Source organism: Crocodylus porosus, unplaced genomic scaffold (genome assembly GCF_001723895.1).
Source record: "Crocodylus porosus isolate Cpor-Errol unplaced genomic scaffold, CroPor_comp1, whole genome shotgun sequence".
Classification (NCBI taxonomy): domain Eukaryota; kingdom Metazoa; phylum Chordata; order Crocodylia; family Crocodylidae; genus Crocodylus; species Crocodylus porosus.
Genome location: NW_017728947.1, coordinates 679,131 through 694,864, shown reverse-complemented (window position 1 = coordinate 694,864; position 15,734 = coordinate 679,131). Strand labels below are relative to the sequence as shown.

Genomic DNA, 15,734 nt, shown 5'->3' with positions numbered 1-15,734 from the left:
AAGTACCTAATAGGTATCAAAAGAAAGCTTCCCAAAAGTATTCTTAACGATATCTTTTATATTATACTGGATATATATATTGGATAAGAATAATATGTATATTATAATTCAATAAACTGGAAATAGTTAAGAGCATTGGCGTGGAGTTGACTCTATAAAGAAAAGCGGGACCCAACCTCTAATCACCGGTGTCCCTCTCACAGCACTGTCGCCTGCCTCATCTATCCCTTTCAACTGAGGACGGGCACGCCCTTGGGTGTTCCCAGGTTACAGCAGGTTTTGTTTTTAGTCCTGCTGGGTCTCCATATATCCTCCTCTAACAGACCAGGAAGGGGTGCCAGTTTAGTCACTGATGACCCAACCAGAGACCAGTGCAACCTGGCTACATGGTACCAGTGGCAGGATAAACCTTGATCTGACAGGGACATGTCCAAACCAAAGGGCAAATTTAGACATGTCCCTGTCTGGTCAAGACTTACCCTACCACAGGTCAGGTTTGGACATGTAACAAGAAGGCCCAGCACCCTCATCAACACCATCCTGCAAGGTGCTGTGGACAGACAAAGAAAAGGATGACCTAGGACAAGCTGGACCACCAATATCAAAGACTGGACAGGATTAAAACTGACTGATTGTACAAGGTTTGCAAAACACTAGGAAGAATGAAGGAAAGTTATTGCTACATTAAAGGTGCCCCTGTTCTGTGCAGCATCAGTACTGACTGATGGAACCATAGAGAGAGAAATTAATAAAAGGAGGGGGAAATAAAAGTTAGAGACAGAAAACACTTCATGGAACATAGCATCTGACACAATAGGGTGTTGCCTACAGAAGCTCATGACTCCCTAAATCGAATAATCTCTAAGGTGCTCCCCTGCCCTACCTTCTTCCTCACTTCATAAAGATAACAAAACTCAGTCACTGGCTATAGACTGCTCTGGAAGAGTAATTCAAACAACTAGAAGCATTTAGGGTCCTAGAGCCTTCTTTGAGTTCAGAAAACAGAAGCAGGCTTGGAAAAACTACTCACCTACAACACATGAAAAACACTTCCTGGTCAAGTATGTATCTTAGACATTGATAGCTACAGCATTTATGCTTCCAGGCCAAATGAATTACAAGTTAATCCTTATAGCTGTGTTGATAACCTTCTTAACCTAAATGTAAGAGCTGATGCAAGGCTGGCCTCCTGAGCTTGAAGACTGGTAAGCTTCAGTAATGCCATTCAGAGCTTCCAACAAGCCACAACAGAAAAAGTTAACAAGATTCTCAGCTTCAAACTAACCAAGTTTCACTGCTCTGGATTCAGAGTTGGGACATTCATATTGACTGAGCCATTCCCCTGGTCTCCGCTTGTGACCCGACTCAGTAGAACACATCGGCATTCAAGAAAGAGAAATAAATTAGACACAAGCACTAATCTGCTGAAAATAGAGCTTTGGATTTTCGTTATTTTTTTAGGAAAAAAGGATCCATTTTCTCCTTGCTTATACACAAGTTAATAGTGCAGGTCCCCTACCGAAAGACAAGTGCAATTCTCTTACACCAGTGGTGAATTTGACCTCATTAAACTGCCTGCTCTCTCTGAGGCTTGTGGGTCTCTGCAGCTTTCTAGGCTTGCAGAGCACTTAACATGGCAAGGCCCTGTTCTGCTCTGTAACCAAGGGATCTGGATGCCACCATTTTCCACCATGATGATAATGACTAAAATTCAAGGTTCCTCTGAATAAGGGATCATTAGCTGTCCCAAATGTATGTTTATGTATACAAAGGTTAGTAGGAAACCAGGTGACAAGAAAGTCTCTTCATGCAGGATTTGAAAGCACTAACTTATTGCCTTACATTCTTACCTTCTGAAGCCAGCCCTTCCCAATTAAGGGTCATAGGACCCCAGGAATATCTTGGATGGTAAGACTACACAACGTTTTCCACTTACCACTTTTTTAAACAAATCACTCATACTTTCCATATCTGCTATATGCCTTGAATAAACTTTGGGGTACTAGAAAAGGTCCACAACTGCTTAGTCATCAGAGTTACCCCTGCTTATTTCAGACCTAACTTTCCCTGCAGGTCATTCCATTATCCACCACTTGCGGGTGCACTGGATAGCAGCACAGCTTTGCTATTTCAGCCATCTTTCACAGAAGGCTGACATCCACAAAAAAATCCAACATTGCATCAAATGTGCACGTGCAGCCTGCGGACACCTAAGGAAATGGGTATTTGAAGATCATGACATCAGACTCAAAACCAAGCTCATGGTTTATCAAGCAGTCACAATCCCAACCTTACTGAATGGAGCTGAGATGTGGATAAAATACAAGAGACACCTCAAGTCACTGAAAAAGTACCTGCCTGCCTCAGCAGATCCTTCAAATCCAGTGGGAAGACAGATGCACCAACATTAGCATCCTCTCAAAAAGGAAACACCATGAGCAGCAAGGCAACAATCAGCTAACATCGACTTTGCTGGGCTGCCCATGTCTTTCTGGAGGATGTCTGACTCCAGATTACTGAAGCAAGTTTTATTCTCCCAGCTTAGTCAAGGCATATGCTCAAGAAGAGGGCAGAGAAAGCACTTCAAGGACGTCCTCAAGTCCAACTTGAAAAAATGCAACATTAACATCAACTCATGCAACATCGACATCAACTACTGCCCAGGACCACTCCGAATGGAGGAAGAGCCTGCTGCAAGGATCTCAGTATTTTGAAACCTCATGACAACAGCAGATGGAAAGGTGGGAGTGGCAGAAACAGCATGTCATGGACCAAACCAAGAACTCAGAGCCACCCACCCCACATGGGTGGGTGGCTACCCCAGTTGCAATAGAACCCATCAATCCTGATTTGGCCTCATCAGCCATCTTCAGACCCATAGATACGACAATCATGGGGAAAAATAAATCAGCCTAGACCGCGAGGGATTGCCAGTGATGATGACAACGACTAGGACAGGAATCTCCACGCTTTCCTGATTTGGGGACAGAGCAAGACATATAAAAAAGTGGGCCCCCTGAAATAAAAATGACAGATATGTCAGTTTGAATACACTGTATGCAAGGCATTTACCTAACAGAAAAAAATCTACATTTCAAACAGAAGCTTTTTTTTCCCCCTAGGAGACACTTGAAAATAGATTGGGTAAAAGGAACTGTAATTGAAGGGGTGGAGAATTATTCAAGGTGGGGAAGGGAAGGCTTGTGGCAAGTTATTCTGATTGCTGCTTTTAGGACATATTTTAAATGATACAAAGGTGCCTAGAGCAGATGGCTAGATGCTATTCTCATAAAAGCTAAATAAATAAGTTAAGTAAAATTTAAGGATGTGCATGCTTGTTGAAATATATATGCAGGATGTGCAGCACCCCAGAGTTGGCTGTCAATCAGTTGAGCAAACTGTAACTGAGAGGGGGCTTTTAATTAATAAGAATGAAATTATAAATATGGAATTTAAATTCCTTAAAGAGCAATTTGCCATAAGTATTTAGCCCTAGATTATAGCTCCAACCAAGGGAGAAGGAGAAAGCTGTTTGTTTTTCAGCTACATATTTTGAGCTGAAATTTTGGAGGCAGCTCATTTACGTTGCCTGCCCCCAGTAGTCAGGGTACATTTACATGGAGAATATAGATGATTTATTGCCCTGTTGGCCTAGAATTAATTATTTTGCATAATTATTGTAAGACATAAGAGCCCAGGTCATAAGAACTTTAAGAGCATAAGTGTGGGTATAAGAGCCCACACCAGGACTCTGCTGTGCTGAGCACTGTACAGGCATAATACAGAGAGGCTTTGTGGAAAGAGCTGACAGTCTAGTGAATAACATGGGTGAATTCAGACTGGAAAAGCAGAAGGAACAAAGAAGTGGTATTAGCTAAGATAACAGACACTCTGTAACTTGGCTGCTGGCCACAGGCTACACACAACCCAAGCATTTTTACTTTCAGCAGATTGCCTTCACTACCTGTCTAGCTATTACAGTGGTGCTTAGGAGCAGGGTTGTGTGCAATGACTAGGTTTCATTTTGGTTTTGGATTCGGCTGTTTTGGAGGACAGTGATTCGTTTCAGTGTTTCAAATCACCATTCTGTTTCGATTCAGCCGAATCTGTTTTGGAGTTTTGGTACTGATTCGGCGATTCGGATCGGCCGGGGAGAGGCAGGCACAGCCGGGAGGCTGCAGGTTCTCCCATGGCTCCTCCGGCTGTGCCTGCCTCTGCCCTGGTGGGGGAGCCACAAAAGAAGCCCCCATGCCAGCCCTACCTGGCCCCAGCCCCTGCCCAGCCCCAGCCTAGTCATGGCACTTACAAAAAACAGCCCCACACTCACTGGCTACAGTAGTGGCAATCAGGGCCTCTGGGGGCTCATGGCAGAGCCTCTCCACGCAGCACAGGGCAGTGGGGGGCAGCAGGGATTGCCCTCCCCACACTTGGCACCGGCATGGCAGCTGCCCCATGGCGCAGGTGCAGAGTGGCTCAGCAGAGCGCCACACACTGTCTGGGAGCTAGGGTGGCTCCAGCAGTCAGCCAGAACCTGGCACCACTCAGCCTCAGCGGCTCCTTCTCCCAAACAGCCCTGCCAAGCCACGCTGCACCCACGCCATGAGGCAGCTGCCACGCAGGTGCCGAGCAGGGGGGACAATGCCTGCTGGCCCTCACTGTGTGGGGGGGGCTCTGCCATGAGCCCCCAGAGGCCCCAATTGCTGTACTGCAGCCAGTGAATGCGGGGCTTTTTTGTTTTTTGCATTTTTTTTTTTTTTTTTTTAATGCTGGGAGGCTGGGGCTGGGCAGGAGATGGAGCCAGGCAGGGCAGCCATGGGGGCTTCTCCCATGGCTCCTCTGGCTGTGCCTGCCCCTTTCCCAGTGTGGGGAGCCGTGGGAGAGGCCCCCATGGCTGCCCGGCCCCAGCCTCCCAGCTCTTTAAAAGGAAGGCTGTGCTGGACTATTCCCAGGGGGCACCTCCAAAACATTCTGAAACATTTTAAATGGTTTCGTTTCATTTCAAAGATGTTTTGAAGCCTTCCGTTTCGTTTCAGTTTTGGTATTTCGGGCTGAAACACCTCCAAAACGAAACAGCTGCCAAAATTTCGCAGAGCCCTACCTAGGATCATTGGCTGTGCTAGGCACTGTATATAGACAGTGCCTGGCCTGAAATATTCACAGTCTGGATATGCAGGGCAGGCAAAGAACAGTATAGAAAGACTAAAAGATGCATCCTAGGTCATGCAGAAAGCCTGTGGCAGACCTGGGCATTGAACCCCTCCCTCTTGCACTCCAAGCCAGTAGCTTAACCAAGAGTGCATCTCCTCATTCGCTAGCACTTTGGGAGTTAGGCTGGGATCCGACCAATAACAGGAAAATTTTCTAAATGCTTGTTATTCCCAAGGCCCTTGAGAACATGCCCAAAGTGACAGAAAGATTCAGTTCACTGGCTTGAATTCAAGCATATATCCTGGTCATTCAAAAAAAACAAAAACAAAAAAAAATCAAGAGTGCCTTCAAGGAATCTAGAGATGCAGCAGGAGTTAAGACATTTCTAAGCAACTTTACCTCCTCACAGGAACCAGAGGAACTCTATGAAAGCAGGATCTTAGTCATGGATCAAGTTTACAGTGTTTGGTATGACTTGTCAGCACAGCGTTTTAGGGTCTTCTGGAGATGGAAGCCAAGATTTAAGGGCAAACAATGAATATTTTGATAACCAACTCAAGACCCCTTTAAAAGGGCTCAAATTCTTAGAACAGGGCAGTTGAGGGAGATGATCTCAAAATATCTCTAGTCGTTCTAAAAACCTCAGCTATATGTACATCATCTTGCTTTGGGCATTCTGCTAACCCAGCAGTGCCTACATAGCGACAAGATGTCTAGGAGAAGGCTCCTCAAATTGGCCAACAAAGGCTCACTAAAAGCTACACTACACAAATTCACAGCCAAAACATGTCTAACTGTGGGATTTCTAACAGTGAGGGTAATTGAATCATTGCAACAACTTTCCAAGGGTGGAGATGGCTTCTTTATCACTCATTTGTGAAAGCAAGGCGAGATGGTTTTTCGAAACAACACGCTGTAGCTCAACTCGAAGTTACAGGTTTGGGGCATAAGTTATCAAGCGAGAGTCCCTGGCTTGTACCATGGTAGAAGAATAGTGCATAATCACATTGATATATAAAAAACACAAACTTCACAGCCAACAAGGGAAAAGGAGGAACATTAATGAAGGGAGAGGGGTGTTTTTTGTTTTTTTGTGGACATTGGGTGGGTTGTTTGTTTGTTTTGTTAATTTGTTTTGGGATTTTCCTTGGTTTTTGGGGTGGGTTGGTGTTTTGTTTTTGATAGATTTACTTTTTTTTTTTTTTTTTTTTAAAAACAGCAGTGGCATTTTATTTCATGAACATATAACAATTCTTCCCCTGAGGTCATCAGATGGCACCAGCAGAGCACAGAGCAGGGAACTGGGCAGGAAGGAAGGAAGCAGAAATCACTCCGAGCTCCACTCAGAGTAGACCTATGGACCCAGAAAACAGACTGTGAGAAGCCTCTCTAGTCTCCTGCACGGCTTTCCTGAATGGCAGGTCACAACATAGAAGAGAAAAGTGTCAACTGGAAAGGCTCCTTCTTTCCCTCCTATGCCCATGTAAGGGAGGACAGAGCCTTCCCCACACTTCAGTTGAGCCAGCACAGAGTGGAAACTATACTCCAGCTGAAGCCTTCCCAGTAGTATAAGGTGCAGGAAGAGTTCAGCATATTGGTCTCTGCTCTGACCCCAAACTATGTGCTGTCCCTCTCACAGGGCACATTGCAATGTAATCATCAGGGATTTGGGTTTTCCATTTTGCACGGGAAAACATAAAAAAACAGTGGCTTTTCCTTCTACCCAAGATAAACGCAGATTTTTCATTTTAACAGAGAAACAGGCAGATTTTGCTCTTTTGCAAAGTGCTATCTGCAGGCTGGCAGAGTTCCAGCCTGCAGGGGGCTGAGGGGAGCGGGAGGAGGGCAGTCGGGCAGGAGGCATTGTGTGCATGTACATGCACATGACTTCCAGGCAGCCTAGTGAGCAGCTCCTGCAGGTAAGTCAGGGATTGAGGCCCCCATCGGGAGGAAAGGAATTGGGCAGGCCAAGGCTGGGCCTGGTGCATGGAGGTTGGGGCCCAGGGCTTTAATTCACAGCCACAGGGCCCTGGCAGGGAGAGGGATGGGGCCACAGGCAGCTCATCCAGGCGGTGGGGTGGGGGAGGCAGGACCTGCTCTCCACCTCTATGTGCACTCCCAGGAGGGCAGGGGAACATCCCCCCAGATCTGTGCATGAGGTGGAGGTGAGCTGCCCGCTGCAGGTTTGGGTTCCCTGCCCTGCTGCCCTCCCCCGGGGCCAGCAAGTGAGGTCTGGCCCAGCAGGACAGAGCGGAGCCAGGCAGGGAAGCTCACTACTGCCACTGTTGGGCCCTACACCACCCTGGCAACACATGCCTGGTAGTAGCAAGGGGCAAAACTCTGAGCTGCTGACCCCACTGCTGCCAGGCAGACAGGGGACACCTCATCAGGGCAGCACAAGCTTGCACTTGCAGCAACAAGCTTCCCCATGTAGCCCCGCTCTGCCCTCCTGCATAGGGTCCCACCTGCCAGGCTGTGGAGGCCCCAGGGGAGGGCAGCAGGGTGGGGAGCCTGAGCTTGCAGCAGGCAGCCTGCCCCTGCCCTGACCCTGCATACAGATCCAGAGGACATGGGTCTCCCTGCCTCCCATATGAGTGAGCACAGCAGCGGGGAGCAGACCCTGCCCCCACACCTGCCCGCAGCAGGCAGCGCACACTTGCCTCCCCATGGGCTTTGCTCCGGCCATACAGCCCACAGGGCATGGGGAGAAGCCAGGTTCGGGTGCTGCTGCAGGGGGGCAGGAGGCTGTGGACTCAGGTCCCTGGCCCCGTAGCCCTGGCAGATAGGGCTCCAGCAGGGCCAGGGGGATGTGGCTTAGGAGTGAGGATAAGGCACTGCACTGAGTTCCTTCCCCCACTCTGCCCTTATCCTTCTCTGTGAACCTGAGCAAGTCCCTTCATAGCACTGTGCCTCAATCTCTCCTCCACCTCTTGTTATTGTTGCTAAGGTCAATATATGAGCCTAGCATTATGAGGATCTCAGGCAGGACCTTTAGACATTGCCATCCTTTCTGCATCCTGGAATATGACATGCACTCAGGGAGTTGGCGTTCCCTCATGGTTATCTCATGCGTCGCGCAAGGAGAAAGCAAACCCTCCTTGGTGGGACACTGAACATCCACAGAAAGAACTGAACAAGTGCTAATGCAGGTAGCAAGCAAAGGCAAGGAAGAAGGGAACTCAACCTCACTGAGGGCATTTTTACGTGTGTTGTGGGATGCAGTGCCAGACGCTTTAATTAGTGAGCCTCACTAATTAAAATTGCATCAGGTGCATCAGCGTCCTTGTGCTGAAAAAATGGCGGCAAGGCACTTTGAACTAAAGCTCATGGAATGTGTTTTATTTCAAAGCACCCCACCGCTGGTAGATCAAGTGGATTTCTGGTTGGGAGTGTGCCTGAGAGATGGAGCCTGTGAGGCTGAGAAACAAAGGATATTTACCTGAAGCTGAACTCTACCACCAGTGATACAGAATAGATCAACACTACTAGCATACTGCAGGGAGGGAAACTGTGTGAGGGTCATTCTGGTTTATCTGTCCCTACCTTTCCCCAGTAGCATGACCCAGCAGTCCCTATAGGTAAATATCACCCCTTCTTCCTTGTGTTTTATGTCTGTATGTACCCACATGTTATATAGTGTTGTAAACAGTAGGCAACTTAATTATATGAGGGACAGTTCATAAATAAAATACTTACCATAGAGAAAGGGACTGAATGGAGTGGAAATGCAATGACAGTGGGAGAACAATGCTTCCAGAGCTGCTGCTCCTTTAAGATGGAGAAACCCTGGGAGGGGCAGTGTGGCATGTGGAAAGATGACTGAGAAGAAAAAAACTGGAAAGGATGGCTGGGACTAAAGAATCCCAGGAGCCTGACCCAGGTGGAAAAGAGGACTCAATCAGATACCATTACGAAGCCACCAGTGAAGTAAATTCATTTAAAAAAAAAGAAATACTCTGCAGAAAAAAAGTGCATCAGCCAAAGCTGTGAGAAGGAGGAACAGCAGCTATCCATCAGGTCCAAGTGAAAGTTGACCTTGTTGTTCCTTTTTGTATATTTTTTAACATTGAGCTGAGCCAGTCGGGCTCTAAGGGACTTGAGGAGAGAAAGAGCCTGAGTGACGGCTAATCTTTCACCCTAAAAAAACCCACAAAAACAAAAACAGACAAACAGGAATGTTCCAAGGAGTTAGTGAGAACAGATCACACCTGGATATAGAGGGAATTACAAGGAAACTACAGATACGAAAAAGAAAAAATATCCTGGTCGCATTTGAACTTTTCAGTTACCTTTACCCTAAAAGGTATGTCATCTAAATCTAGATCCAATGAAATATTCCTAAAGTAAAAATTAAGAGTTGTATGCGACACTGGGAAATAACAGTGATGTCTCTGACTGTGAACTGTTTATAGATGTAAGTAAATAAATAAATACATAAAGGAAAGAAAACTGCATAACTCAAATAAGACTCTGATTCAACTGATGACATGATTTGTGAGTATTAGCTAAGAGAGGTACAGGAGAGCTGATAACCCAGATAAGTTTCTACATGGATTGCCAGTGTCTGACTGTGGAAAAGAAATTTAAGTAACACCTCCTGACTAATAACATCCAAATTAATCAAGACGTGGCAGGCAAGAGTAGGAATATACTGCAGGAGTCACAAGGCTGGACAATCTGAGAAATAAGGGATAAAATAAGACCTCCAACATAAGCAGTACCACCACAATATATATGTACTATAGTATAGTGTTCTTTTAGGATAAGGTATTTTGATTTTATAGTAACTGGTTGTTAGATGTTAAATAAACTGTTTGTTTCAGTCATCCTTAAACAGTGTGTGTAGTTTCTCATTTAGGAAGGGTCTGGGTGTTTGGTTGATAGATGCCAGAGCTTGGGTCCCCTCCTCCAGCTCTTCCCTGCCCATCATCCATGGGGTGGCTAACATTGGATTAAAAGTTAAATTAAATTGATTTTGGCCCCTAACAGCCATTTTCTCAGTGCAGAGGCGTGCTGGGACACTGATACACGTGACGTACAAGGCTGCCAGAGTGCATCAATTTCTGTGCTCCAGCAGACTCGATTAATCAATTCCCGCATGTCAGAGCAGGCTCCACACATGTGTATAGGAGCCCTGAGATCTCAGCAACACAAATCCTTCCACTCTCAGGAGAGTGAATGGGGACACATTCACATTCTGGGGCATTCAGGACTGCATCTAAGAGCAGAATTATGTATTGATCATCTTAAAAGTGATTTACTGAACTAATATCTGTGCCGTTCTTCCTTCCTCCAAACCATATTTATTCCCCAAATAGAAATGCATTTGGGGTTAATATAATGCTAAAAAAAAAGTTCTTTTCTCTCTAAAAAGTCAAAGCTTTGAATAAACTATGTGAAACAAAAATGCTGTTAATCTAACCACTGAGCCTCTATGGAGCTTCTCTGTGCAGTTTTTTAATAACATTTCATAACTACTAAGCAGGCAGGAGCATTCCCTAGGGATAGTTTATCCCCACAACTGTAGGGTTCCCTGCACTGTGCCCTGGAGACAGCTGGCACTGACCACTGTCAGACAAAATACCAGACTGAAAGGACCACATGTTGCCATTCCTACATTTCAAGTACAAGAACCTTTTGGTGACTCCCCTATGTCCCTGAGCCAACACACAAACTAAACAAGGGGAACAGGTTTTCATTCATGTTTCATTCCCTTGCTTCTTTAATTTGAGAAACTGAGACAGCATGATCTCCTTCAGTCCCACTAAGAGTGCCCACAACCATTATATTTCTCCCCAGACAAACAGGGGACACCAAGGAAGAGGTGATCAGCTATACAGCCATATCTCGGCTGGACCCCAAAGTGAGATTTCTTTGCAGCATGGAGCCAAATGTACTTTCGTGTATTAATTTAGTCCCCTGAGCGATGTACTCAACCCATTTCATTCTTAAATCCCAGAGAATACCACAGGAATCTGAATATTCAAGCCCTAATTTGACTTCCCTCTGCTCCCTTCCCACAAGGCTAACCACAGCCAGAACTCATATAGTAGCAGAAGATTTACTTGTGCTATTTTATCTAGAATAGAAGGAAGCTAGTGACATTTACCTTGAATATGTTTTTAGGAAGGGTTTACTCACAGGTTCCCAGACCTTGATGCAGCAAAAGGTGCTATTCTGTTGTGCTACAGAGTTACCACTCTGGTGTTATGTATCACTTAGTTAAAAGACATGTCATGGGTGGGTGCTGCAGCAGTTGAGCAATTAGGAGGAAAGGGGGAAAGACTTTGCTTTCCTTATGGCCGAGACAAAATTTCACACCTGAAACCCTGAGAAAATACTATGCACCCACCTTCCTGAAATAAGTGGCTTTTTCAAGAGAGCTTGTGCTATAGCACCCTAATCATGCACAGAATAAAGGAGATTAGCCCCATGATGTTTGGAACATTAGTAAAATTGATCCCCGTGATGACACCTTGACAAAGTGCCCGATACTGAAGGCCAACACAAAATAAACAAGCCAGCTGAGTAAGAAAGCCTGACTGCACGAAGCAAAGTGATGCAAGAGATCCACATGCAAGGCATCAGCCAAGTAATACAAAGCTAGGGTATTTGTATTTCCTCATTGCCCCAGATCCATTTACCTTTTCTCAGCCAGCTTGAGGCACTGCTCAAACAAAGGGTCCTTTGGAGACATGATCCAAAAGCAGCTTGGGAAACCAACAGCGCAGCACAGCAACATTGTTATAGAAGCAGAACAGGATGAAAAAGCATACTCCACCCACAGCACTTACGCAGCCACAGTATCATCATATCCAAGCCTCTCATAGGCTTTAACACATTTATTCTCACAGCGCTTAATAGTAAGGGAAGTGCTATTATCCTCATTCTTCAGATAGGAAGACTGAGGCTAAGTGACTTACCCAGGTTCACACAAGAAGAGCAGGGAATTGAAGCCAGGTCTCCAACATCCCCTAACCAGTGTGCCACCCTCTCGCTCTGCATACAAACAGCCCAGCTTGTACTTTCATGGAGCAGTCATATGACTAGTCCATAGCATAACGAAGATGGGGCGATGAGGGCTGTAGCTCAAAGCACTGACATGATGGGGGTGGAAAACGGCCACACAGGCAGCACAGCAGCAGCTGGCAGTCCCTGCTGCCTCCACACATCACTGCTGCCCTGGGCATCCAGCTACTTTGTTACATGTCTGTGACTACCTGCCACTAGGGCAAGGGAACAATGAAAACTCAAGCACAGAAGAGTAATCCATACACTCGGGGTCACTGGTAGGACCAGCCACCACCAACGCAACTGCTGAAACAGCTCATGCTGGCCTCTTTAGCTCCATACTTTTGCCAGCTGCCAGAGGAAGGAGCTCCTCTCAGAGCATGTACCATTCTATGTTTATTCCCAGTGGGAAGTGATTTCATGCAGTATGTGCATGCCTCCTCACAGGGCTAGCAGAGGTAGACCTGACAGCACAGACTAGGCCTGTGATCTTGGCTCCCCATCACCTCCAACCTCTTGGCTCCAGGGGTGGTTTTTTGTCAAATATGCATCACATGTGATGACAACAGCAGGGCTTCCCAATCCCCCACCATCCCGGTGCTGTCTGCACTGGAAGCCACACAGCCACCCAACATCAAAAACCAGGCTTTAGTCAGGAGGGAGTAGCAAGTCAGTAGCCAGCATTGATATAGCACATGCCCTCACGCTTCAGGTTGTAAATGATAACAATCTCCATCTATTCTGAGTTTTCTTTAGAGCACTTCTGGACAGCTACCAATTGTGGGCCGTATCCTCAGATGATAGAAGCTGGCATCAGTCCACTGAAACAGATGGACCAGCGCTCATTTACACTAAATGAGGAGCTGGTTATTGAAGTGAGAAAACCTCTGCCCCAGGAGACATCTTCTGCAAAAAGATCCTTCTCACTCATATCCCGCTCCTCACTTGCTGGGTCACACCCAGCCTAACCACAGGATCCACAGAAACCTCCATTTATTCATAATGAATTTTCTGCAGGAAAGGACTTGAATTCTGCAGGACAGGACTTGAATCTGAGAGATTAGACAAGGTGGGGGAGAAAAGTTAACATCCATGACAAGAATCTGTTGTCTCCTGCAAAGGCAAAACCCACGTGCATAACTAGAGGATGTCAAAGGAGGATTCTGTGCATACTAAAGGAGCTCAAAGAGTGCTTGATATGATACAAAGCCTGAGCCTCCTTTTCAATGTCTTGTGGATAAAGCAATTACTTTTGTTCAAGGTGAAGTCAAAGGAAGCAAGTGCCCAGATAAACAGCTCCCAGTGCCATACACACAACAATAAGCCCCTCCCTCCACCCAAGCCCTCACTCCTGCACATATCACATTATAACATAAGAGACTGAGAAAGAAAAGGAAATGGTAGTGGTTAAAGAGGTCAGAAATCCCAGTCATGATGATTGGGAAAAAGAGTGAAACACTGCAAGCAGCCATAGCCCGGATCAATATTCCTCATATCCACAACGTATTGGCTCTGAGCTCTGTGCATGACCCTGGAACCAGCTTTCAAGCTGGAGAGCTGCACTTCTTTTCTCCTGTGTGTCTGTTTTAACTACTCATCATTAAAGCAATTACTTTCACTCAGTAAGGCCTTTGTGACAGGTATGGCACCACCCTCTGCCACATACTCCACAACTTACTCTCTCCTCACTGGAGATGACAGCCATTTGCAAAAGCCATCTCCTTTTTCTTCCATAATTCATATATTACTTATGTATTAGCAATACTAGCCAAAGCTAGAAATATGTAGTGCGCCTGTGCTTTTGTTCAGCATCTTTCCAACTTAAATTTCTTGGCTTAAGGGTGCTAAGCCAAGGATTCCCCCAGTCCCCTCCTACCTAGTTTATTGCATTTACTTAGGAAACGCTCAACAGCTTTCTGAACACAGATTTTTTCCATTCTCTTGGCCATGACCCCAAAAAGAAAGGATATTAGTATCCGAGCCCCATTCAAATTCAGTGGCATTTATCCCCTCTAAAACGTCCATTCTTTTGCCTGTGAAGTTTTCCAGTCCTACCTAAAAAATCCCCAAACATTTAGGTAAGCACAGGCTTCCTCTAGATCTGCCTCTGCCCTTAACACAGGTGCACAAGGTATAATGAGTCATTTGCAAAAGCTGCATTGTGTTCTCCCAACTGGAATAACATAGGAGATGCAGGTATCTAATGTATTAACTCTGAGAGATACCATTGCAAATAATCATTATGCAATATATTTTTTTTTTAAGTATTAAATGCCATTTTTAGCTGAGCATGTCCTATTGGATTATTGATGGCAGAGAACAAAAATATTTGCAACAAAGCCAATGGAACATTTGCACTGACAACAGAGATATAAAAGAAAAAAAACTAAGTTTTTTTTTTATTCATTGTGCTGTTAGCTGGGATTGCCAGAAAAAAGAGAGTCTAAAGGGAGTGAGACTGGCATCCAACCCCCTTTGAATCCCCTACCTCCCTTAGGCTCCTTTGAATATCTGTCTGCAACTTCAAAAGCGTTAACTCAACTATAGGAATGTCAAATGAGAAACCCCTACCACAGCATCCAGGCCCTCCCTACATGACATCTTGTGTTATTCTCCTCCAATATCTTCCCTAGTGCTTGATCCAATCTATGCTTAAAGCAGTATCATGAGGCATCTGATCATGGCTCTTCCCACCAATGTTCTCTTCTCCTCAAATCAGTTAAAGTGCATCTCATGGAGCAAGATAAAGGCATTACTCAGGATGAAAAGTTTCTTGGCTAATGCTGGTCTTTTCCAGCAAGAATGATTAAACTTTCAATTCCCCCACCCTACTCTGAAGTGGCCTCAATGCAAAATGTAGCGGTGGTCAGAAAAGAACACAATGTAGGCATTTTAAACATCATGCTGAGCATTGGATCAGTAAAATGAACAATTTTTTATACAGAAACCAACTGATGGAATTTGTACCCAGTTGTTCCACATGGAATAGCCAAGAAGAGGCTGTTTGTACAAAAACGTTTTCCGCTTCACAAATCCTCACAGAAGAAAAGGATCCCAAAACTAGAAACTCACTGTGGCTGGAGGTTTCACTGACGGTACAACAAGGATGAACCAGGATATGGCTTGGATGTCGCACAGCAATAATGGTCTTTCAGTGCTGCCACTGTAAAATAGACAAATACCACATTTATCAGCAAACTCAACAGAAGATGATTCAGAAGACACTTCAGGAATAATGGAAGTGAGAGAAATGAAATTGTAATCCAGACCTTCCAGAGCCATAAAGCCCTACCAAACAATAGCCACCGCTGATCTTTGCCCTCATCCTCATGTCCTTAAAAGTCTTTGAAAAGTTACTAAACAAAACAACAAGTGTCAAGTTAATATGATGAAGTCATGTTGGGTCAAGTGGATGGAAGAAAGGTCCCTTCTTCTACATTATCAGTCAGAGGGAAGACAGCAGTATTCTCTAGGGAAATCTCAAAGGAAATAAGAAAGCTATCATGGCACTATGGCAATGACAGAAAGGGGTGTGGATTAGAGAGAGGTAACAGGTATGTACCCCCAAATACAAA

The 15,734-nt window shown here is 45.4% G+C and overlaps 1 long non-coding RNA gene across 1 annotated transcript in view; it reads right to left on the bottom strand.

Annotated features, from left to right (window-relative positions):
- Nucleotides 1-15,319, bottom strand: part of LOC109321625 — a 230,177-nt gene extending 214,858 nt beyond the window's left edge. Inside the window, exon 1 of the long non-coding RNA XR_002104114.1 lies at nt 15,232-15,319. This is a non-coding gene — a long non-coding RNA (uncharacterized LOC109321625). The remainder of the gene's footprint in view (nt 1-15,231) is intronic.
- Between the last annotated feature and the right edge of the window lie 415 nt (nt 15,320-15,734).